The sequence below is a fragment of the Marmota monax genome, unplaced genomic scaffold (assembly GCF_021218885.2).
Source record: "Marmota monax isolate L192 unplaced genomic scaffold, Marmota_monax_Labrador192_F-V1.1 WCK01_AAM20220418_F8-fsc00014, whole genome shotgun sequence".
Classification (NCBI taxonomy): domain Eukaryota; kingdom Metazoa; phylum Chordata; class Mammalia; order Rodentia; family Sciuridae; genus Marmota; species Marmota monax.
This window is the reverse complement of record NW_026695222.1, coordinates 33,153,395-33,176,703: the sequence shown is the minus strand read 5'-3', so window position 1 is coordinate 33,176,703 and position 23,309 is coordinate 33,153,395.

Below are 23,309 nucleotides of genomic sequence, written 5' to 3'. Positions count from 1 at the left end.
AGCAATTAGGAGCCAAAAAGTTTATTTGTCTCCCAATTTCAGAGGTCCCAGTCCATAGACTGTGGGCTGCGAGACTCTGTGCCCCAGGTGAGGCACAAGGTCGGTGGAAGGGGTGGCAGGGGCAAGCAGCTCGGGGGAGGGCCAGAAGGCGTCAGAGAGGCTGCACTCACCAAGGGCAAAGAGAAGCCCCAAAGGCACGTCCGTGACCCCCTCCTGCAGCCACCCCACTGCCTGCAGTTACCACCCAGTTAATCTGCATCAGTGGTCAATCCAAAGCCTCTTGCAGCGTCTCACACAGAGCTTTGTGGGGTGCCTCCTGTCTGAACTGTAGGATCCCCCCTTTCAGTGATGGCTTGCTTCTTCAGGGGCAGTGGGAGAGCATCTCTCTGGCTTCCGGGGAAACCTTGGGCTCTCTTTTAAAGGGTTTCCCCATCACGCCATGTGCTCCCAGGCTGATCTCCTTTCCATTATAATTGTTTAATTCCATCTGCAAAATCCCTTTACCTTTGCCCTATAACACGACTGACCACAGGAGTGAGATCTGGTCCTTCTCCCAAGTCTCACCCCTCATGGGGGACGGCGTCTGTGAAATTCGGGGGCCCCATAGGAATGCGGCTCCGACACAGGCCCTCCGTCTCCGTGGACTGGGGAAACACCTGGCCCTTCACATGCCTCCCTGTCCCAACTCTGTCCTTGGCTGGAATTCTTTCCATTTTCTGTCTCGCTGCCATTTTCTTGTCAAATTTCATTGGTCTTTTGAGACCGGCTCAGATTCCCTCCCAGTCAAGACTGCTCGCTGTCTGGGGTGGACGAGGATTCCTCACGTGCTGAGCCCAGATGGCTTCTCGGGTTTCAGCAGGTTTTTATTTTGGCAGGGACACACGAGTACTTTTGCATGAATGGGGTCAAGTGGGGCTCAGGCACTACTGGGGACAATCTGCTCTTCCCTTACAACCGACCCTCTTTCTCCAACTGCGGAGAGAACCTGCATTGAAACAAGCCAGAGCGCACCTGTCTGTCCTTACATTGCTACATTCCCAGGACCCCACAAAACCCAACACACACACACACACATCACACACACACACACATCACACACACACACATCACACACACACACCATACCACACACACACATCACACACACACACATACCATACCACACACACACTCACATCACATACACACCATGCACACACACACACCACACACACACACATGACACACACAGGACACACACACACCACACATACCATACCACGCACACACATCACACACACACCATGCACACACACACCACACACACACACACATGACACACACCTGACACACATACATCACACACACACACACCACACACACGACACACACACTCCACACACACACACACCACACACCACACATACCATACCACACACACACTCACATCACACACACACTACACACACAAGACACACACACAACACACACACACCATACCACACACACACTCACATCACACACACACCAAACACACACACACACACCATACCACACCCCCACACACACCACACACACCACACACACACACACACACACTCACATCACACACACACCATGCACACACACACACCAAACACACACACACACCATACCACACCCCCACACACACCACACACACCACACACACACACATCACGCACACACACACACCACACACACACCCCCACACACACCACACACACACCACACACACACCACACACACACTCACATCATGCACACACACACCACACACACACATGACACACACATGACACACATACATCACACACACACACACACCACACACACGACACACACACTCCACACACACACACCACACACACCACACATACCATACCACACACACACTCACATCACACACACACACTACACACACAAGACACGCACACATGACACACACACAACACACACACACCATACCACACCCCCACACACACCACACACACCACACACACACACCACACACACACACACATCACGCACACACACACACCACACACACACCCACACACACACCACACACACACCACACACACACCACACACACACTCACATCACGCACACACACCCACACACACCACACACACACACACACACACACACACACTGCTATAGTTTGGATCCTGGATGTCCCCTGAGGGCTGGGCTGTTGAAGGCTTGTCCCCAGTCTGTGCTGCTATTGGGAGGACGTGGGAGGAAGCCAGCTGGTGGCGGGGTGCCCTTGAAAGGGGCATTGGGACTCCAGCCCCTCCTCTTCCTGCCATCTGCGCCCCGCTGACCCCACGTGCGCCTGGCCCTCGGGGCTCCCTGCTCTGCCTTCCCCTGCAGCCCGTTCTCTGTGGGGTCAGAGCTACCTGGTAGGTGACGCCCCAGCAGCTACCCCACCCCAGACGTCTCCCACCTCGAGCTGTGGGTCTCTGCAGTTCTCCCCTCTGCTCTGACCGTGTGGTCACCTGCGCTTCCCAGGACAGGCCAGTTGCTTCCCACCTCCAGTCTGAACCTTCTCTGGCTACTCTTTTCCCAGAGTCCAGGGGCCACTGCTGGTCACCTGGGCACTCACTCCAGTGCCTGCCTCTCGGTGGGCCGTGCTGACCGTCCCTGAACAGTCACGGCCGCCCACCCCTGCCCAGCCCCGGCTGCGTCCTTCCCTGAGCCCTTCCCACTGTCGCTGTGCTGTAAGTTTCACCCGGGCCTTGGGTTGGATTCTTCCAGAAGCCGACCCTCAGCCTGGTGGGAGCTGATGTTAGACTGAGTCCGTAGACCCTGGAAGGCTCTGGCAGGAGGACAGAGAAGGGGACCAGGAAGGAAAGACTGCCGTCCTGGTGGGATGACCCAGGCGATCGCCATGGGCTGCGGTGGGCCTCTGGGAGGTGAGGGACAGGCCCCCAGGGATGCGCTGGAGGGTGGGGTTCAGGGCTGCTTGCAGGAGGTCACTCCCAGCTCACAGGCTGCGGGGCAGTGAGGAGGCGTTGCAGGCCACAGGCGAGGACAGGAGGGCGGGCAGCCCCACGGCATCTGCGGCCCTTGCCCCCTGGGCCATCACTTGCTTGTCGTCCCTTCTGTGGACGGGAAGCTCCCAGCCGGGGTCTTCAGCTACTTGGTTAGCTCTTTGCAGCTGCCCCAGTGACTGCTCCGCGCTGTGCAGCGCAGCCCTCCCGAAACACGGGTGGGGTGAAGGACGAGGTGCGTCCCCACCCTGTTGGGGACATGTGGGGTGAAGGACGAGGTGTGTCCCCACCCTGTTGGGGACATGTGGGGTGAAGGACGAGGTGTGTCCCCACCCTGTTGGGGACATGTGGGGTGAAGGACGAGGTGTGTCCCCACCCTGTTGGGGACATGTGGGGTGAAGGACGAGGTGTGTCCCCACCCTGTCGGGCTGCTGAGCTGCACGGAACCTCTCAAGTCCCGGGCTCTAGAGGAGGTGATGTGACCGCGGGGCCGACCTGACCCTCTGCTGTTTTCAGGGCGGATCTGAAGCCTGTGACGTCCTTTGTGGCCAGGTTGGCCTTGGCAGCAGCGGTGGCCCTGGGGACACGCTCCAGTCCTGATAAAAGCTCCTGTTTCACCCGGTGCTTCCAGAGGCTTCCAAGGAGACGCCCTTGTAGTGGTCACAGCCATGAGCCCTGTTGGCAGCTGTGACGGTGATAGTCCCAATTACCCTGGCCGTCCAGCGCGGTGGGCCATCAAGGGCCTAGAAATTGCTCCTGAGGGCAGTCTCCAGGGACAGGTTCTCTAGACGGACCTACCTACCGGCTTTGATCAGGAGAAGAAAACATCAGATACGTGGATTTTTATTTCTTCTGTTAGGGGAAAATTTGTCGTCATTTTAGAAATTGTCCATATGCCTGAGACCCTGAGGACGGGGACTCCTGAGTGCCATCTCCATCCCTGGAAGGCCAAGGTTTCATCTCTGTATCCCCAGAACCTGCACAGGGCCTGGCACACGGCACAGTGTGTGCACGCAGTGTCTGTTCCCCGCTCAGGGGGGTCACCAGGAGCCAGGCCCGCTGGCCCAAGGCATGTCCCACAGTCTCAGTGAGTCCAATTGCTTCCCTGGTTGGATTCAGGCCAAATGTTGTCATTGGGATTGCTGCAGCGGGAGGCTCATCTGTCACCCTGTCACTGTGATGCAAGGTTGGGGCTCTTGTTTAGGGTGCTGCTGTTCGTCTGTAGTTAAGGACCCGTTCTCCTTTTGAAATTGCCAAGTGTCACTGCTGCAGTGACACTTTGGGACCCTGTGGATATCCTATTCCCCCATCTTCCCCCAGGGCTTCTGTCTCCCACTCATGGTCCTCACCAATGACTGTATCCAAAGCTGCAAGTGGAGATTTTCCAAGGTGGCCAGCCCTGTGACCTTGCTGGCCAGCCTCCGCCCACGTGGACCTCCCCTCAGTCACCATTTCAGTGTCACTATGGTCCCGTGGGTTCTTTTTTGCTCCACTGATGTGATTTCCTCAGGTTCCAACATTCCTAAGTTGGTCAGCGCCAGCCCCTTGACTCCAGCTTATTTCCCAACTGGCCCCCGCCACCTGGGGAGACTTAGGGCAATGTCAACAGCCAGAAAGACCAACAGGGAGGCTGCATTGTTCCAGGAGATGACTGTGACAACAAAGGGTGTGGCCGACCCTCACAGGATTCCAGGACTGGGGAAAAGCCCCCACGTCTGCCCAGTGGGCTAACCTAGATGTCCACGTCCACCATGAAATACCCCGGGGGTAAAATGGTTTGGAGGCTGAACAGGAAACTGTCTTTTAAGGACGCGCACGCTGACGTCTTGGGTAAGAATGCAGTCAGGCGCTGTGTGATGACAGTGGGTGAATGTGACAATCCAGGTGGCTCATGGTGGTCCCTGAGATTACGGTGGAGCTGACCGATTCCCGTTGCTTCGTATTCCTACTGTACTTTTCGTCTATGTAAATGCATGGATACCACCGGGCCACGGTTGCCTGGAGTGTTCGGCCCAGAACGGGCCACACAGGTTCTCGCCCAGGAGCTGCACCTCCCAGGTCTGGGCGTGTTCCCTCCACGGTGTTGGCACAACAATGACATCAGCTCACGATGCCTTTCCCAGGGTGTATTTCTGTCACTCAGTGATACATGACTGTATCGTGTTGATTGTGCCATTCTTTTCAAACGGTTTAGCCAAAAAAGGGACTAATACACACACACACACACAGACACACACTCTAAATGATACACAAAGAGACCTGTGTGAGCTCGGAGCATTGGGCTTGGTGACAGGGACGAAGGGAATGAGCTATGCAGGTGTTCTCTGTGCTACTCTTTAAATTTTTCTGTAGCTTTGACATTTTCCAAAATAATAAGCTGGGAAAATGAGATCATAAAATGAAATAAACAAGCCAGACAGGAAACAGGTAGTGAGGCAGGGACAAGCCTGTGACTGTCCTGTGATGGTTCCTCCTGTCACCGCTGCCTCTGTGCCATGTTTCCCCGACTAGTGAGTAAACACCGTCAGAATGGAGAGCACAGGGGGATAATCAGGTGGACGGAGAAATGAGGAGGGGGGGAGGAGGGGGCAGCGTGGGAGGAGGGGCGCCCTCTGCCATGGCCGACTGGCGCTGGCCAGGTCTCTCCTCTACATTCTTAATCCATCTCCAACAATGACCTTGAAGAGATAAGAAAACCAGGCTTAGAGGGGTCACAAACCCATCCGCTGGCCACAAATAAACACTGTTCATCTCGGGCATCGATGCCCAGGAAAGAGATCTGGCTGACCAGTGAGCCACACGGACAGAGTGGCCAGGGCTGGGAGCTCCGTGTCCCTGCTGCGGTCCACCTGCGTTGGCAGGACACTTTGCAGAGAGAAGGGTCATGTCCTTTGGGCTGAACATGTGAGGGGCGGCTGGGCCCTCACCTGAGCTGACCTAGGAGGTCTTGGAGGCAGCGAGGCCCCTTCTCTAGGACACCACCCTGGCTGTCCCGTCCCCATCAGGAAGCCCCACCCTTGCTTCATAGTGAGCACAGGAGGCGCCAGGCCAGGCATGGGCAGCGGGGCCGGCCTGGGTGCAGCCCCGACCCCTGGGGTCTCACAGCGCCACATGCCAAGTGGCTTCGTCCTCAAGTTAAATGCTCCCGAGGCAGCTCTGGCCTCCCACTGTGTCTCGGGGTCACCAGGTGGCATGTGGAGACTGGACGCTGTATTTCACTTAGGGAGAGTGGGTGGGAGCACCCCCCAGGACCCCTGCCTCTGTGGGACGAAAGGACACTTCTGCCACCTGAAGGCCTGGCCAGGACCCTTTCTGGTTGGGCCGCGGTAGTCAGAGGCAGGCTGGCCATGAAGGCTGTGCCACCAGCTGCTGTCCCCGCCCAGGCCCCTCGGGGTCTGCTTCCCACGGGGACAGAGACTAAAACAGGAGCTAAATCAACGTCTCAGGCGGGAAAACAACTCTGGTGAAGGATCAACGCGGCTTTCTCGAGGGTCGAAAGCTGTGGAATGAATGGGTGGCGCCCAAGGTCCGCAGCCCCCTCAGACCTTAGCGTCCATCACTGGCCCAGGAAATGTTTGTCCAGGGCCTGGAGGTGCCAGGCCTGTCACCGAGTCTGACACGGAATGGTGGGAATCAGTCAACGTTGGTCACAGGGACCTGGGCAGGTCTGATCCCCTGTCACACTCCCTGGGGCCTGGCACCTCCCAGACTCCGGTGCCCACAGGCGGGAAGGAGCCGAAGCCCTTTGCCCAGAGCAGACACAGGAGGAGCTGAGCCCGTCCAGGTGGCAGGGCCACGGTGCTGCAGGTGCTCGTCCTGAGCCAAGGTCACCCTGAGGGCCCCGTCCCCCTCCACCCACGCCTGACCTGGGCTGGGCAGGAGTGACTGGCCTCACATCACAGGGTGTCAGCAGTGGGGGGACTTGGGATGGGGGACAGACAGGGAGCAGATGGGTGCTGGCGAAGAGGCGACGGGCGAGGGGTGGGGCGGGGCCATCTCCCTGCTCATCAGGACAGGGTCACGTGGGACTGGGGACCGAGGGGGTTGGCTGGGGACACAGCTGGTGAGGTGAGAAGCTGGAGGTGGCCACTCCGCATGTCTCTTTGGGGGTGAGGACAGCTCCGGGGTTGGCACGTGTTGTTGGAACTCCTGGGGACGTGGAGAGGCCTGTCGTTGCCCCAGCATCCCCCCTTTCTTCTCTGACCACTGCCTTGGGCTCACGGCCTGTCTGAGGTCGCTGAACTAGCAGGTGTCTGTTGTTCCTGACCCAGTCATTTAACCCCCAGGACGGTCCAGCACCCTGTGGGTGCCCAGGGAGTACCTGCCAACCCCCACATGCTGTCCTAGAACCAGGCAGGCGCGGTCAGCGGACAGTGCCAGGAGCAGAAGAGGCCTCTGCCCTGGGTGTGAGGGTGCACGATCCCCCTCCAGGAGGGGAATCCCCACTGGATAACAAGTGTGTTCACCCCAAAGAGAGGCTACGTGTGTGTTGGGGGGTGATGGCAGGTGTGGGCCGGAAAGTCACGTCTTCAGGAAACACACACAAAACTAGCCACCTTGACTGGGTAGCTGCCGATCCCCCTGGTGTAAATACCGCCAGCACCGCTGGCTCCAGGCTCAGGGGTCTAACCACAGGTGGCCAAATCCCTGACAGTCTCACACCTGGCTGTCAAGGCCGTCCTCAGTCCACTAGGGTTTCCCAGCGGACATGGGGTTAGGGCCTGGGTCAGGCAGAGGATCCGCCAGGGATGAGAGGGGGCTTCCCAGGAGACCCCACGACTTGGCAGCCGGGCAGGTGGGAAGCCCGGGGGCCTTTGGAAATGACTCTTTATCAGGCTGCAAAACCCAGAGCTGGTGGGAAGGAGGTTTGAATGGGTCACAATCGTTAATTACTTAAGAATAAAGGCACGGTCACCAGGAGACATTTCCTTTCCTTTTCTACCTAAGTCCGCATCAAGCCCTCTGCCCCAGGAGGTGGCTGGAATGGAGGGTGACAGCAGGGACCTGAACAGACGCCCACGACCCCGTGCTGATGAAGCCCGTGGCCCCAGGTCCAACCTCCCTGTGCTCCCGTTCCCATCTGCAGTGGATGGCAATGGCGGCAGCCTCTGTGGAGGAGGAAGTGATGAACAGGGGGACCCCTGAGCACAGGGCTGGCCCCGTGAGCCTCCTAGAAGTGTCCAAGTGAACCACAAAGCACTTGTTGGGAAAGTTCAAGTTCACTGGACTTCGTTACCTTCTGTGGCCTTTCTCCCCCGCCCTACCTCTCTCTCCCTCCCTCCCTCCCTCCCTCTCCCTCCCCTCCCTCTCTCTCTCCTTCTCTCCCTCTCTCTCTCCTTCCCCCTTCCCCCCTCTCCCTCCCTCCCTCCCTCCCTCCCTCCCTCTCCCGCCCTCTCTCCCTCTCCCTCCCTCCCTCTCCCTCTCCCTCCCTCCCTCCCTCCCTCTCCCTCTCCCCCTCCCTCTCTGCCAGTCCTGGGGTTGGACCCAGGTGCCCCACCTCTGAGCTACATCCCTACCCTCTTTAGTTATTATTTTGAGACAGGGTCTCCCCAAGTTGGTGAGGCTGGCCTTGAACTTTCGATCGACCTGCCTCAGCCTCCCTTGTAGCTGGGATTAGAGATGTGTGCCACCATGTCTGGCTCAAATGGCCTTTCATCTGTATAGTCAACTTGGATGACAAGGACATTGTGTCTGACTTGTGGTGGTCCTTGCTGGGAAGGCACCATGGTGTCATGGGAGGGGCTCTGGGGGACCTGACCAGGGCAGGGAGTGGGAGTGAGGAGAGATGCAGAACCCCAGGGAGGGGACGCTTCCTGAGACCTGGTGGGGGACTGGGTCACTGAGGTCAGCGGGTGGAGGACAGGTGGGGCGGGAGACATTGGGGAGGAGGGCAGTTCCTGCAAAGGTCCGGAGGTGGCAGGGGGCTGGGTAAGTCCAGGCCAAAGGGAGGCCAGAGGGAAGGCCAGATGGCCATGGTGAGCAGACATGGAGGCCACTGTAAGAGGAGGGTCCTGTGGAAGGGCTGGGCCTGACATGGGGCCGGGAGGCACCTGGGCTCAGAGCCTGGGCCACACAGGAAGCTCAAATTCCACAAGGGCTGTGGGTCGCATGGGGACCAGGGACACTCAGGCTTCTCCCTGCAGGTGACTTCATGGCCACGCTGATGTCCCTGCAGAGTGGGAGATGACTGAAGTTCCTCGCGGGGACTAAGGAGCCTTCCTGTCCCAGCGGCTGGTGTTGGGACGGGTCACGATTTCCTAAGTAACCCGAGTGGCACTGGAGTAGAGTCCCCAACTAAGGTGAGTGGAGGGCGGAGTCACTGACACGGTGACAGCTGTGAATAAGCGGTTCCAGGGCCACTCAGCCACTGTGGCTGCTCCCTGTGCGGCAGGCAGGACGTGGCTTCCCGGCACCGCGACCCTCATCACGCCCCCCTGGTCAGGGAGACTGCGCCTGTGTCCTCGGCTCCCCACTCCCCACTGCAGCGTCCTCTGGAAATGCTCCCTCTGTGGAGAGCTGGATGCTGGCGCCTGCCCTGCCACCGTGAGGAGGGGACGCCACAGGGTCTCTGTCAGGCAATCGATCGTCCTCCTTCAAGGGTCCTGATTGTGACCTCTGACAGGGCCCCTGAGAAGTGACAGATGCCTGTGACCTGCTGTGGGGACTGAGTGGGCCTGTTTCCCTCCCTGAGCAGCAAGCACCTGCCCGTGCCCTGGTGACGACCTCTGGCTCGGAGGTGGCCCCTCCTTCCTGTCACTCTGGGGTCTTGCTGTGACAGGTGCCCTTTCAGCCTCTCAGAGGCTCCATGTGATGCTCCCGTTAGTGACGCCTCTGTCCCCGTCTTCCTGCCCTCGCTCATCCCCCTAATGGATGCTCGGTGACAAAACCCACAGGCGCCATCTGTGCCACCGCGTGGCAAGGGAGGGCTCCAGCGCAAGGTCCCTGGGGGTGACCAACACAATTCCAAGCTCACAGACGCCCTCGGCCATCAGCACGGTGGCCCCTCGGGAAACCAGCCCGGGCACTGCAGGCGGGGGACAGGGACGTGTGGGCGCCCACGGCCCCGATCTGCTCCCCTGATACATGGGGAGTCACGTGAGAGGTGCCAGGGGACACGGCCGGCCCCTTCTCCTCCACCTGCCACTGATCATCCACCAGCCACATGGAGTCTGTGACGGTGAAGCCTCAAAGGTCCTGTGGCATCAAATCCATAGCAGGGAGCCAGGGAGCAGAGCCAGTGACGAAGGCCCGTCCTCCTCCTTCCGCAGCTGGGCACCTGCCACCTCTGCCTGGGCACCGGCAGAGACAGAGAGGAGCCGGTGACGCTCCTGGTGATCTGGGTGGAAAAGGCCCCGTCCCACCATCAGTGTCACCCGGGCTCAGCCTGCGGACGCCGCCATAGCCCTCCTGTGTCCTCCTGTGACCCTCTGGTGGGCCTTAGGTTCAGGTTAGGGGGTGGCGGAAACAGTGGGTCAAGTGTCACTGAAAGTCCTCATGTGAGGTGCCCTGCTCATGTCCATGTCCTGCCACCTGTTCAGGAGCTGGGCAGAGCCTCCCCCAGGCCTCGGTCCCTCATGGATAAACCACAGAGTCCCCCCTCCCCCGGCTCACAGGAAGCCCCACAGATCTGTGTGGCCCTGGGGGACCCCCACCTTCCTGCTCCTCAACACGAACCTCACCAGCACATTCCACCCAAGACTTCAGGGTGGACCTCCCGGTGAGGCCCACGTGGAGCCCAGGTTCCGGGTCCACCTGCGTCCCCAGCGCCATCTCATCCCTTGTGATGCAGCGGGAAGGAGGCCAAAGCCCTCCCTGTCTGGCGGACACCCTGCGTTTCTGCTCCCCGGGGCCTGACGGCTCTGACTCACTTCCTTCCCAGGGACCCCAGGTCTCAGTCCAGGTCTCCTGAAGCAGGGCCTGAGGCCACGGGGAGGGCTCCTCTTACTACAAGCTGCGCCCCAGGGCAGAGGGCGGTGGGAGGGGTGGGGGCCACGGCCCAGCTGGCCACTGCCTCATAGAGGCCTGGCTGTCACTGGGTGGTGTGGGCCATCTGCACTCGGGGTGTGCGGATGGTGGCCAGGACTGTGCACGTGAGGATGGCAGGAGGCCTCTGGCTGCTACTCTCTGGTCTCCTGTCCCTCCCAGGCCCACGTTGGCCCCCCCAGGAGCCATGTCCCCCTGGCCACCAGGCTGCCTCACTGGTGCCTGTGGCTGGTGCAGGGAGACCTGACCCTGCGCTCATTGGTGAGTCAGAATCTAACTGTGCTTTTCTTTCTCAGTAGCACACACAACGCTCTGCCCTGCAACCAGTTCTGCCCAGGACTGCGAATCGCAGGGTCATCTGCCCTGCCGGGCATCACGAAGGTCCCAGGGGATGACCTCGTGGACAGGCCCTATACCTCAGCAGGTGCTGCAGCCGTGGGTCCTGGCTCTGCCTGGGAGTGGCCCTGGCCAGTGTCTCCTCTCCAGACCTGGGTTCCTGTGAGCGAGGGCGTTAGGCTGACCTGATGTTGACATCTGCTCTGACGGACAATGGGTGGAGGAGACGTCTGGAGAACTCAGTGTCCCCAGCCCCTGCAGATCCAGAGGGCATTCAAGGCTCACCGTGGTCCTCTCCCAAGGCCACACAGGGACAGTGCTCGTTTCTGGCTGCCATGATCCACTTCTCCCTGAAGTGGCCGCCTTCCTCGGGGGTCTCCCTCCCAGTGTGGGAATCCTGCAGTGATTCCTGGTGACACCACCTGCCTGGAGGTCTGAGGGCAAGTCCCCAGCCGTCCAGGGGGTCTCTGCTGCTCCACAGCACCACGGCCTGCCTGGTGCCCAGGCGAGAGCCTCCTGGGCACCCAGGGCTCCTCCCAGGGAGCTCTTCCCAGGCTCCCTCCTTGCAAACTCGGGGTCTGTCTGGGGGGAGAAAACTGGGTCTTGTGTCAGGGTCTCGGTGGGGTGACCTTGAGTCAGGCTAAGGGTACTTGATATCCTGCAGGGAGATCTCCACAGGAAGTGAGAGGCACCTCTCTCAGGAGAGCTCACCGGGAAACCGTGGGACACCGGGCCTTCCTTTTGTTCCTGATCCTAGCAGCCTCACATCCTCTTGGCCACTTATTTCATTCCCGTCTTCTTTCTGCCTGAGGACAAGGCTCAAAGATGATGTCTGCATGGTCTCCAAACCCACGTCAGTTCAGTGATCTGAAGGTGATTCTGATTGGCCCCGAGCAGGTCAGGTGCTCTGTCCTCCCCCAATCGGCTGTGGACAGGAGTGTGGTCCCCCATGGCTGCTGGAGCCCCTCCTGGGGGTGCAGAGGCTGTACTGACAGGGTGTCAGGGTGGAGCGCGGGTCTCTCAGGCTGGGCACCCAGAGCCCTGAGACTGAGCTGCCAATGAGAAGCAGGTCGGCCACCGCCTCTCCCTCTCCAAACAGGGAGCGGTTGCCCATCCCGGGGCAGCGGGGTAGACACCGTGCTTTTTAATAAACAAACCCTTTGGGGAAGTGCTCTGGGGGAAAGACCACCCCTGGTTCTTACAGAAAAAGTCCACTTCCCTCTGCAGAAGGCTGATTCAGGCCCTCACCAAACACCGTTCGCTTTGGTTCTGTGGACACACACCAGAAGATCACAGGGGTCTGGGCGAGGGTCTCCACGCAGCCTTCCAGGTGAGCCCTAAGTGACCAGAGACGCCTCAGGAGGGACATGGTTCCCCCCTCCCCTCCTCCTGTGAAAGAGCTCCGGAGGGTCCCCGGGTTCAGGCTCCATCCTCATCCAGAAAGAGGACACTTGGGGCCCATGGGGTTCAGCCGCGGAGTCCGGCATGCATGAGCCCTGGGTTCCACTCCCCAGCACGGCAGGGGAAAAAAAAACCCAAATAAAAAACTAAATAATAAAATAAATAAGATAGAGCGCACACAGCCCTGGCTTTCCCAGACCAGACCCAATTTTTATTTTCTTGGTCTCCTTTTCAATCAGGACTCTATTATTCTATTTCATTTAAATTTATTGAGATAGTCACATACCATAAAATTCACCGTTGAAGCGGGTACAGTTCAGTGGTTTTCAATGTGCACGAGGCTGGGTAGGCATCAGCACTATCCAAATCCAGAACATCCGTGGCACCAAAAAGAAGCCCCATCCCCTCTGCCGTCACCTCCCGGCGGCCCCGACAGGTGGTCACCGGCTCACCTTGTCTCTGTGGACCTGGCTGTTTGGAGAAGTCAGTGAATGGGATCACATGGTAGGTGGCCTTTTGCGTCTGGCTCTTTTCACTGGGTGTCCCGTTTCCCGGGCTCGTCTGGGTGGTGGCGTGAATCAGTACTTTCCCACTTCGCTTCTCAAAGTAGGAAAACATTCCACTGTAATTCTTCTTGTTTCAGTGAAGAGCACTTCACATTTTTTGGCTCTAAGTGAGGAACATTTCAAATCACCTTAAACCAGCAAACAGACGCCCCACGTGGGCTCTCTGGTCACCTCGAGGTGAGCCTGAGCCGAGTTGAGCGAGGGGTATTATTCTGTTTAAAATTTGGTACCAGGGATTGAATCCAGGGGTACTTAATAACCGAGCCACGTCCCCAGCCCTTCCCCAATTTTTTTATTTAGAGACAAGTTTCTCTGAGTTGCTCAGGGCCTTGCTAAATTGCTGAGGCTGGCTTTGAATTCGCAATCCTCTTGCCTCAGCCTCCCGATGGTCTAACCTGAGTCCTGCTGTTGTCTGACCTGCAGAAGGTGCTCGGGAAGGGGCAGGCGGGGACACTCACCAGTGCATCAAATCCCACATGCCCAGAGGCACACAACCTCCTGGGTCCCACAGGTGACCTGTGGCCAGGCCTCAGGGGGCCCACAGAACTCTCTTTTCAGGAATTCTGCTCCTGTGTGACCTTGGTCACAATGTGACCTCAGTCCTGCCTTTGCTGGTGCTCCACCCCAGCCTCAGGACTGTGCGGCCGTCCTCCCTGGGGTCCTGGTCACCTTTGCTCACTCACTCAGTGCTTTTTGGACTACAGGATGCTCCGGGCAGCTCATCCAGGCGGGAGCAGGCTTCCTGTGCTTCCTCCTCGGCCCCCTGAAGTGTACAGGGCCGTCTGCTTCTCGGAAACTCTGGGACCTGGAGCCGATTCTTCAATCCGTCTGGTCTTTCTCATCTGAAGCATGGCTAAATGATGCCCCCAGAGTTACCAGAAGTAATTTGTTGTCAATTTTCTAGGCAGAAAAGTATAACTGCAATCAATAAACTGGATTTCACCTGCAGAAATGGTGCTTCTCTGCTTGGGAGGAGAGGGGACAGAGTGTGTGATCCTACACGTTCAGGGCAGTGTCCAGTGAGGTCCAGTGAGATGTCAGCTCATCTTCTCCAACAGGATCCCTGTGGCCTGGTCCTGATGCTGACAGGGACCCAGGTGGCCCTCTGATTCGACTTTGCCCAGATGAGCCGTGGTGGCTGAGGCTCCCTGCTCAGCTTGGTGTCACCGGCCAGGCCACAAAGTACACACTTTCTGAGAATATTTCTTCCTAAAATGTCCCGTGTTTGTGTTTCTTTTCTTTTTTTCTTTTTTTTTAGACACAACACTTAATCCATTTAGAAATTTGAAATCCCATTGAAAGGGAATATGAGTTTTTTCTTTGCATTTACTAAAACGGGGGTCCCGGGCTAACAACCGTGTGGGGCGCCCAGCTTTGAAGAACAGAGGAGATTGATGAACCCCCCCACACCCCTGGAGGGTCTGGTGAAGATCATTTCTCAACCTCCTCAGCTGAAGAGGAGCCATAAAGAATGAGACCCGCTTCAAAAGGCCCTTGACGACGTATCCAATCCATCAAGGCAGCTGAAGTAGCATTTTTAATAAAAATTCATCTTGAGCTAAAATTTCTTCCCTATCAGATTTGTCTTTTCTGCAGCAGGCAGCTGTCCCTGAGGCACATGATCGTGACCTTGGACGACAGGACCCACATTCACTGTGAACCGACTTTTCCTCCTGTGGCCTCAAAGGCCCCGGGGAGTGAAGTGCCCTCTGACCTGGCGTGGGTAGGGGCTCTCAGCCCTGAGTCTTCCCAGCAGGAGGACACCCACCTCCCCAGGCTTCTCCCCCTGAGGCCTGAGCCGAGGTCTGGAATGAGGGGTCTTCCTCGGAGAGCTTCCTCCTCCCTGTCCCACGCAGGGCCCTCGGGGACAGAGCACGGGCCTGGAATCACCGGGTCAAGGATGGGCCCGCTCATGGCCCTGTGCCCACCCCCTGCTCATCTTTCAACCAGCCTTAGCTTGTCCCCGGCCAGGGCAACTGAGGAAGCAGGGAGAGGGATTAATCTGCCACCCCAGGTCCTGTGTTTTCTCCTTCCGGCCTCCAGGCACCAAGAAACCCACCTATAGACAGCACCAGTGGGCTCCATTGGTGAGTTTGGGGCCAGGTTTGGAGGTTTGGGAATTTGAATTTAGCAGCAGACCCTTCGCTTGTGCGGGTGGTTTTGGATAGTTTTTCCCTTTTTAGCAGAAGAACATGTCTGTTTCAGACAGTCTGGTGGGTAAATAGGCACGGGCGTTTTTTAAGGACACATTCACCCAACAGGTGCAAGAGCGCCCAGTGAGCAGCCTCCCAGCTCAGCCTCCCAGCTCAGCCTCCTGGCTCAGCCTCCCAGCTCAGCCTCCTGGCTCAGCCTCCCAGCTCACTTCGTTATCTTCTCTGCCATCCCAGTCCCCTGCTGTGTCCCCACCCTACCTGCCCACTGACAGGCAGTTCCCAGCTCCAAGGGATGGAGTGTCCACCTGGGGATACTCAGAAGAGCGCCTCTGGATTGACTGCAGGACAGTAAGTCTCTGGAGGCAGATGTCAGGGCCGCCTGAGGGTCGTCCCTGCAGATTTGCTCCCCGGCTTCTGAGCACTGCCCCCACCCCCACCCCACAGACGCGCCTTTGGTTGGGCGCAAGCTGAACGACCCCCTGCACAGCACCAGGCTTCAGGCAAGTCAGGGTGTGGGTCACTGCTGTCCTGAAACATCTGGGTCCCCACTGGGGAGTACTAGGCTGCTGCCTCTGCCCTGTGATGGTGCCCAGAGACATAAAAGCAACAGAGCATTATTGTTGGCCCAGCAGGGACCTGGGACACTGTGTCCAAGCTGTGGTCAGTGTCCATGCTGACTGGACTGGTCAGCCCTGTAACAGGACGAGGATGGGGCTGGTCAGGTGTGCTGCTGTCGTGTCCGTCTGGAGCACAAATGGCTGGAGAGGGGTCTGAGCCTCCCCGGGAGCCTTGGGTGTCTCATACTCAGACTTGGGCTTGGCAGACGGACTGTCTCTCCTCGGGGAGGACCCCTCTCACTGGGAATGACCTTGGATGTCAGGACCCTGGGCAGATGGAAGGGCTGTTGCCCCACACATCCCACCACCTGGCTCCTCTTCCCCTCGGGACCTGAAGGTGCTCTCTGAGCACAATCCTCACACGGAGGCCAGCCCAGGAGGAGCCTGACCGTGGGGACCGGAGCTTGTCCTTCCTCTCTGACCAGAACCTGGTGTCGGTCACCCTCTGGTTTGCAGGACCAGGCAGCAGGGTGAACAGAGGTGCACATGAGAGCCCCCCCACCCACGGGCTGCGTTTTCAGCTCCTCCATCACGTCCCCTGGAGTCTGGGTCCTTGTGACTGTGACGTCTGCTGGATGTCAACGCGGGTGTCTGAGAGACGCCTCCCGGCTGAGCCTCCCGTCAAGGCTGCAGGGCCACGGGCAGCAGTGCTGCGGGGCCTTGTCCTGGCTCCGGCTCTCTGTCCTGGCTCCGGCGGGCACAGGCGGGCAGCACGGTCTCACCTGGGGCCGCTCATGGTGGGCCACATGTGGGCCGGAATGGCTTCCTGTTCCTCCGGCTGCCGCCTTCCACAGCTTCTGCAGGCAGGTGGCTTGGCAGCGAGGCAGCCGGCCAGGGTGCCAGCGCCCAGCTGGACCTGTCTTCAGCTAAAATGGGGATAGAATTGCCCTTTGGGGACTTTCTGTGTTGATTTTGATTTTGAAAAACCAAACCAAACCTAACCCTGCCTTCACATGCTATTATGTCCACTACAGAATACGTTGGTGCCCCTTAACTTTTATGTCCCACCCTGATCCAGAGAGGACAGCCCCGCCTTCCTCAGCCTGGCCCCACCCCGGGGTTAGGCCTCTGGTCATGCGTCTTGATAATATTGGGGAATCAGCTTCTACTCTAGAAGGAACCACACATTAGAAGGTTCCAAGTGATGAACATAATAAGGGGGAGGGGGCAGGGCCTGGGGTGGGTACAAGCTCCCGCAGCTCTGCCCGCATCCGCCACGACCCACGGCAGGGGCTGCCTGGGCTCTGGAGCTGGAAGCTTCTCTGGGTAGCTCTGGCTCAGGCTGCAAGCGCCTTGGCAAGGGGAAGACGCAGCCCAGGGAACCTGTGGGGGAGGCGGTTCCAGCACAGGGCCATCGGGCGGCATTTCTTGATGTGGTGGCTGAATTGTGGCCTCACGTTTCGTTCCCTGTAAGAGTGTGACCACCCACACCGGCTGGGCCTTGTGGGTGCACGTCTCCGTCCTGTGGCCTTGCTCCTGGCCGGTGGCGGGCTTTAGTCAAGGAGACTGCAGACATGACCTAAGCAGACGCCTCAGCGTCACCGGGCTTTGCTGTTAGAATCCTCTGAGGCTCTGGCTTTTCCCATGAGGTGAGTGTGCCCCAGGGCACTGCGGCTCCTAGGGAGTTAGAGGCAGGTGGAGGCCACAGGGTCCCGCCCTCTGCCTGGAGCCCGGCCAGGCCCACCCAGCCTGGGTCCAGCCAGGCTGGGGATGCAGGAGTGGGAAGTCAATCCCGCCGTGGGTGGCATCGCAGTGACTTGCCAAATGACGTGCTGGGAGATGGCAGTGGCTCCCGCAGATTTGGTCCCTGTCCTCATGGGGCCTGCCCCCTAAAGGGGAGGACAGATAATGGACGAACAGGTATAAAATTATTGTAGAGCACTGATGGTATCCGGAATGTGGCACTGGGGCACTTCTGAGCGCGTGGGTGGTGGGTGACTTCCTGGAGTCGGGAGACCGGGCGAGGACTCGGAGTGAGTGGCGGGGGGGAGCTGGGAAGGGGCCCAGGCAGAGGCCAGCAAGGCAAGGCTGGGGTCAAGCTGGAGGCCGGAGTCAGGCAGGGTGTGGCAGACCCGAGGCCAGAGGGGAGGGGGATGGTGTGTCTCGCGGGAATCTCAATAAAGGCAACTCAGAGTTGGGATGTTCTTAGGTCTTTTCTTGTGCAGAGAGAAATGGACCATTTCTATTGCTGTGTGATAAGATCACATAAAAAGAAAACTCATTACTAAGTTTTAAAGGTCATTCCAAATAGTGGATTTCTATCTCACATTTGGACAAAGTAAATTGTAAGGTTGATGGAAAGCAGAAAAGGGTTTTCGCACAGACACAGAAGATACATCAATTTGAAAATGAAACATTCCTATACTTCCTCCAGTATTTGCCTGCTGTATTGTGGGGGAAGTCTTGTGGAGAATGCCCTGGAGGCTTTTACCCCGACACTATCTGCTTTGGTGTCAGAATTTTCATTGCAATTAAAAATATCACTGAGTGAAAATACCTGTTTATTTTAGTGAAGGGTCCTCTATCTTTCAGAAACTACCTGAGTAGTGAACTTTTACCTGGTCATTAAATATTTAACCACTTGTGGCTTTTCAAAAAATTCTACTTATGACTGTAAAAAACCTGTATTTTTTTTTTTTAGCAAATTGGAAAAAGGATAATGAGAAACATATAGAATAAAATTAATCCCACATGTAGTTCTACCACCCCCCCGGGTGATACCTGCTGTTGGGATTTTTGCGTATCTTTTCCCCAGATTATTTGCTTTGCACGTAGGTGTGTGTGTGCGTGGGCGGGGAGTATTTGATGAGGTCATGATGTTCAGTTTTATATCTTGTTTTTTAATGACAGTTTGCATTACATCATGTCTATTTTCTCTGGGGTCCACAAGTATTTTATAATGTTCAAATAGCCCTTCAAGATTCTTTTGCTTGACGAATCCATGATCTCGTCAGTCATTCCTTTATTTTGGAACATTTGTTGGTGTTTCTAATTTTTGCTGCTGTAAATAAGGCCAAACATGCCAAGTTACGATCTATTCAGTGAGTATCTATTCATATAATATCAGCGCAGAACTCTTATTTTCTTGGTATGGATTCCAGCAGCCAGGGCGATGGGTCAGGGAGTAAACCTTTTAGACTTTTGATAAAGAGTGTCCAGTGTTGCTTCCAGGGCCTGGGTGTGTTTACACCTGTGTCCTCACAGGCAGAGCCTGGCTGTGTTCACACCTGTGTCCTCGCAGGCAGAGCCTGGGTGTGTTCACACCTGTGTCCTCGCAGGCCTGAGTTTTACGTGTGGAGAAGGTGTCGGATTTGGTAATCCAATTTGACAAGCGTTTTTGTTCTTTTAATCAGCAGAGAATCCGTGGCTGGGACCAACTCACCTTGGTTGCACCCTCTTAGGAGGACACGGGCCTGGGATGGCATGTGGGACATAGAGTTACAAGAGATGAGTGAGGACTCCGAGAAGAGTCCAGGCGACAGATGGACAAATGGCCCCCCTGTCCCTTGAGGGGCTTCCCCAAGCAGTGTCTTCCTGGTGTTCTGTCCTGTAAACCCAGTTGCTGGGATGACAGGAGTGGGCCGTCAGGCCAGGCCACTCCCCCTTTTCTTTAAGAAGGATGTCACCACACAGTGGCACACTGTGGCTCAGCCATGCTGACACCTTCAAATCGACATCACTCTGGGTTTGAATGTTCAACCTCTTGGTTTCTGAATGTCAAACACAGTAATATCCTTTTGTTGTTCCCAGTGCGGAAATCACCTGTCATTTCTTCCTGTCTCTGTCCCCTGAGGGCCTCCTGGGAACCCCAGGCCTCCGTATTAGGACCAAGTGGAGCTTTGTTGTCCACGGCCACTGGGGTTGGTCCACCTTGGGCACATGACTCAGGCCAGTGGGAGAGGGCCGGGGCTCTGGGGAAACTGGGGCGGGGCGTCCTTCTGCTCAGCCACTGGGCCGGGGGGCGGGGCCTGAGTTGGGAGCTGCCGAGGCTGTTTCCCAGGTCACATCATGAGCCTTCCTGAGGACGGAGCCGACACAGAGCAAGGCAAAGTGGGGGAGCAGAGAAAGGAGTCCCTGGACTGGCCCTTGAGGCCCCGAGAACTTCACAGCTACCGGGGCCAGTACAGTCCTTCTTCTCTTAGATGCTGTGGACTTGGTCTCTACGTCATAAAACACAGGGACTGATTATATGCCTGGTAACCGGGGAGCTTCAGACAACCACATGACGATGACAACAACAACAACAACAACAATAGCCATAGGAACTAAGCCATGATCATCATGACTAACAAATAAAACGACGTACGCGACTACCGCCGTGATCAGATACTAAAATGGAGAAACCGACCCAAGTTCAAGCTTTCCAAGCTCATGGAGAAGAAGCTGGGGGAGGGATGACCCTGAGGGCTGCGTTGGAAGGAGGAGTGAAACGTGGGGTTCTGTGTCCGTGGTCTGGTGCAGACGGCTTCCCGGGACGGTTTCGGTGGCTGAGGCCCAGCTGGCAGCCTGCAGGTGCAGTGGGTGCCGGAGGACCTGCTGGTCCGCGGCCAGGCAAGACTCGGCACGTGTGTTGGTGGCTTTGTTTTGAGAAATAGTTCCCAGAGCAGGACGAGCACCCTGGCCTTCCGGGGCCCGCCTGCCTTCTTGCTGTCTGTGTGTCTTACTTATAATCATTTCACTAAATATTGAACAGAAAAATGGCCTTTGCCCAATACGGGTAGTGCACACAGGACCCCCACGTGGCCTAAGGAGTTGAGTGTGGGAAATAGAGCCTCTGGTGCTCCCTGGCCCCCCCACCAGAGGACATGGCTTTCTCCCTCGTCCTTATCACCCCCGTGCTTTTCTCCACATTGACCAGTGGAGTGACCTGGGCTTGGATGTTCAGGGACCCTACTGTGCCAACACCCCTGTGTCCACAGTGCTGCGGGCGTTGGCCTGACATCTGTCCTTGCTCTCCATTGTGTCCCTGAGACCCACTCTGTTGGCCTGGTAGCTCCAGGTCCTTCGGTTCCTGGGTGCATAGTCTGCCACAGTACAAGGGGAGCAGGGATGGGTCTGCACTCCCCAGTGTGGGGCAGGTGGTGGAAGAAACCGCCCACCGCAGGGCAGACAGAAAGCAAAGAGCAAGACAGGAAGAGGCAGGGGTCCTGATCCCCCTGGGCACGCCCCTGTGACCTCACTTCCTCCCACTAGGCTCCACCCCTCTTAGAGGTCAAACCACTGACCAACGGTGCCCGCCCAGTGGGTGTCACAGGCCAGTGACCACACCTTATCATCTGGGCCTTTAGGGGACACTGATCCAAACCATACCAGAGGATTTGTAAATACTGGACATTTGTCCTGGTGACTAGTTCTAACAGGATTGACCTGATGGAGGTTTCTGTGGTCAGACAGGAGAGCGCCAGGGGCAGGGACGGGGGAATAGGGGCCAGAGGAGGGGCCGAGAAGGCAGGAGTGGAAGGCTGGAGGGCTGTGGGGAGGACTGGGCCTCCGCTCTGAGTCGGTGGGTAACCAGGTCTGTGGCCCCATGTTCCCTGCAAGAAGCTGGGAAATGTTCCCCCTGTGTGCCCAGGAGGAGGAGATGGCTTGGCGAGCAGGAGGCAGCTCTTCTGTGACCAGGGAGATGGGCGGCTACGGGCTCACCTCGCGCACTGCATCTGCTGAGCAGGTCCAGGTCCTGGGCTGGGGAGGTGGCCGGGAGGCAGAGAGCCCCCCAGGGACTTGCAGCCTGTGGGAGAGACGGTAAACTGCCCAACTCCGCAGAGGCTTACTGTTGTGTTGAGTTTGGATCAGCTCGGGGCAGTGAAGGACAGTGGCCAGGGAATAAGCCCCCGGGGGCGCCCACCCTGCTTGCCTCTCCTCACACTGAGGTCCAGAGCTCCCCTGCTGTTTGGGGAGGATCTGTCCCTGCTCCAGTGCCCCAGGCTCTCCGAACACCGGCTCTACAGGAAGTAAAGCCATTCCCGCGACGTGTGAGCACGTGGGTGAACGCGGGAGGGCTGGGGGTCTGATTCTCTGCAGCTGTAGGGACAGATTTTGGCCACGTGGACCAGGAGAAGATTCCAGGGAACTTGCCTTGTCCTGAGGTCAGGACAGGTCACTTCCTCGCTGGACCTCAGTGTCCCCATTAGTAAAATGAAAGGTGGACCTAAATCATCTTGGAGGACCGCTGAGGGGACCGGTACTGTGACTCTGTGATGTGAGTCTTGAAAAGTCCCAAGGGGATGTGGGTACAGTTCTGCCACTCTGGCCCAGGGGTGGGGCACCCTGGGGACTCCACCTGGGAGCAGGTGTGGTCCTTGGAGTCCCAAGAACCTATTTCTTCCTTCATCTTGCTCCACAGGCTGATGTGATTGGGCCCTGCCCACCTCCCCACCCCATCTCCCTGACCCCTTTCCACAGATTGCATCACAGTGGCCGTGAGCCTGGCAGGGGTCATGGGGTGGGGGCTCGCATTACATACAACCCCACCCTTCGAGTGAGTCATTGGAGTATTGCTTTTCCAGAAGGCAATTTGGCGATTCTTAGTCACTCCCCAATAAAAACGCAGAACTTTTGGTCCCAAATTCTATTTATGGGATTCTATCCCAGGGAAATAGGAAAATACGTAAAGGGGACTGTGGGTTTTGGGAGAGCAACAGAGTAGCCATCTAGGTGCCTCTTGGTGGTCCTCTGCCTGGCCCCCGCACACCGGGGTCAGTGTGGTCATGTGACCAGGTTCTCGCAGGGGGAGGGAAGGTGTTTTGGAAACCCTCTATCATGGCTGCCTCGTGTCTGTCTCTTTCCTTGTCCGCCCTCCCACCTGCTCCCCCGGCCTCCTGTGGCGGCTGGAGGTCTTCCTCCATCTGGACCCTGAGGACTGTTCACGCCCCAGGGTGGCAGAGTGTCCGCTAAAGGAGGCCAGAGTCCCTGGCCCTCATCAGGCTGACAACCTCCCATCTTGTTTCTGTGAGAGACAAGCTCCTGCTTTGTGAACGTTGTCCCTCGTGGGTGGCACAGAAAGCTTGACCTGATAAAACGCAAGAAGTTCATTCAGTACCTCATGGGACACCACCGAGGCCAACGCTGGACACCGTGGTCCGTAGTTATTGAGGTGGAGACATGGATGTAAAATATTGTTTACTGGACACAGGACATTGCTCCGTGTTGCTAAAGCAGAGAATCGTGTAAATGTGCGGGTGTCTGTGGGGCCCATAGGATGTGTCTGCACAGAGACAAAACAGGACACCACACATCAGATCATGGATGCTGCTCGTCTTTG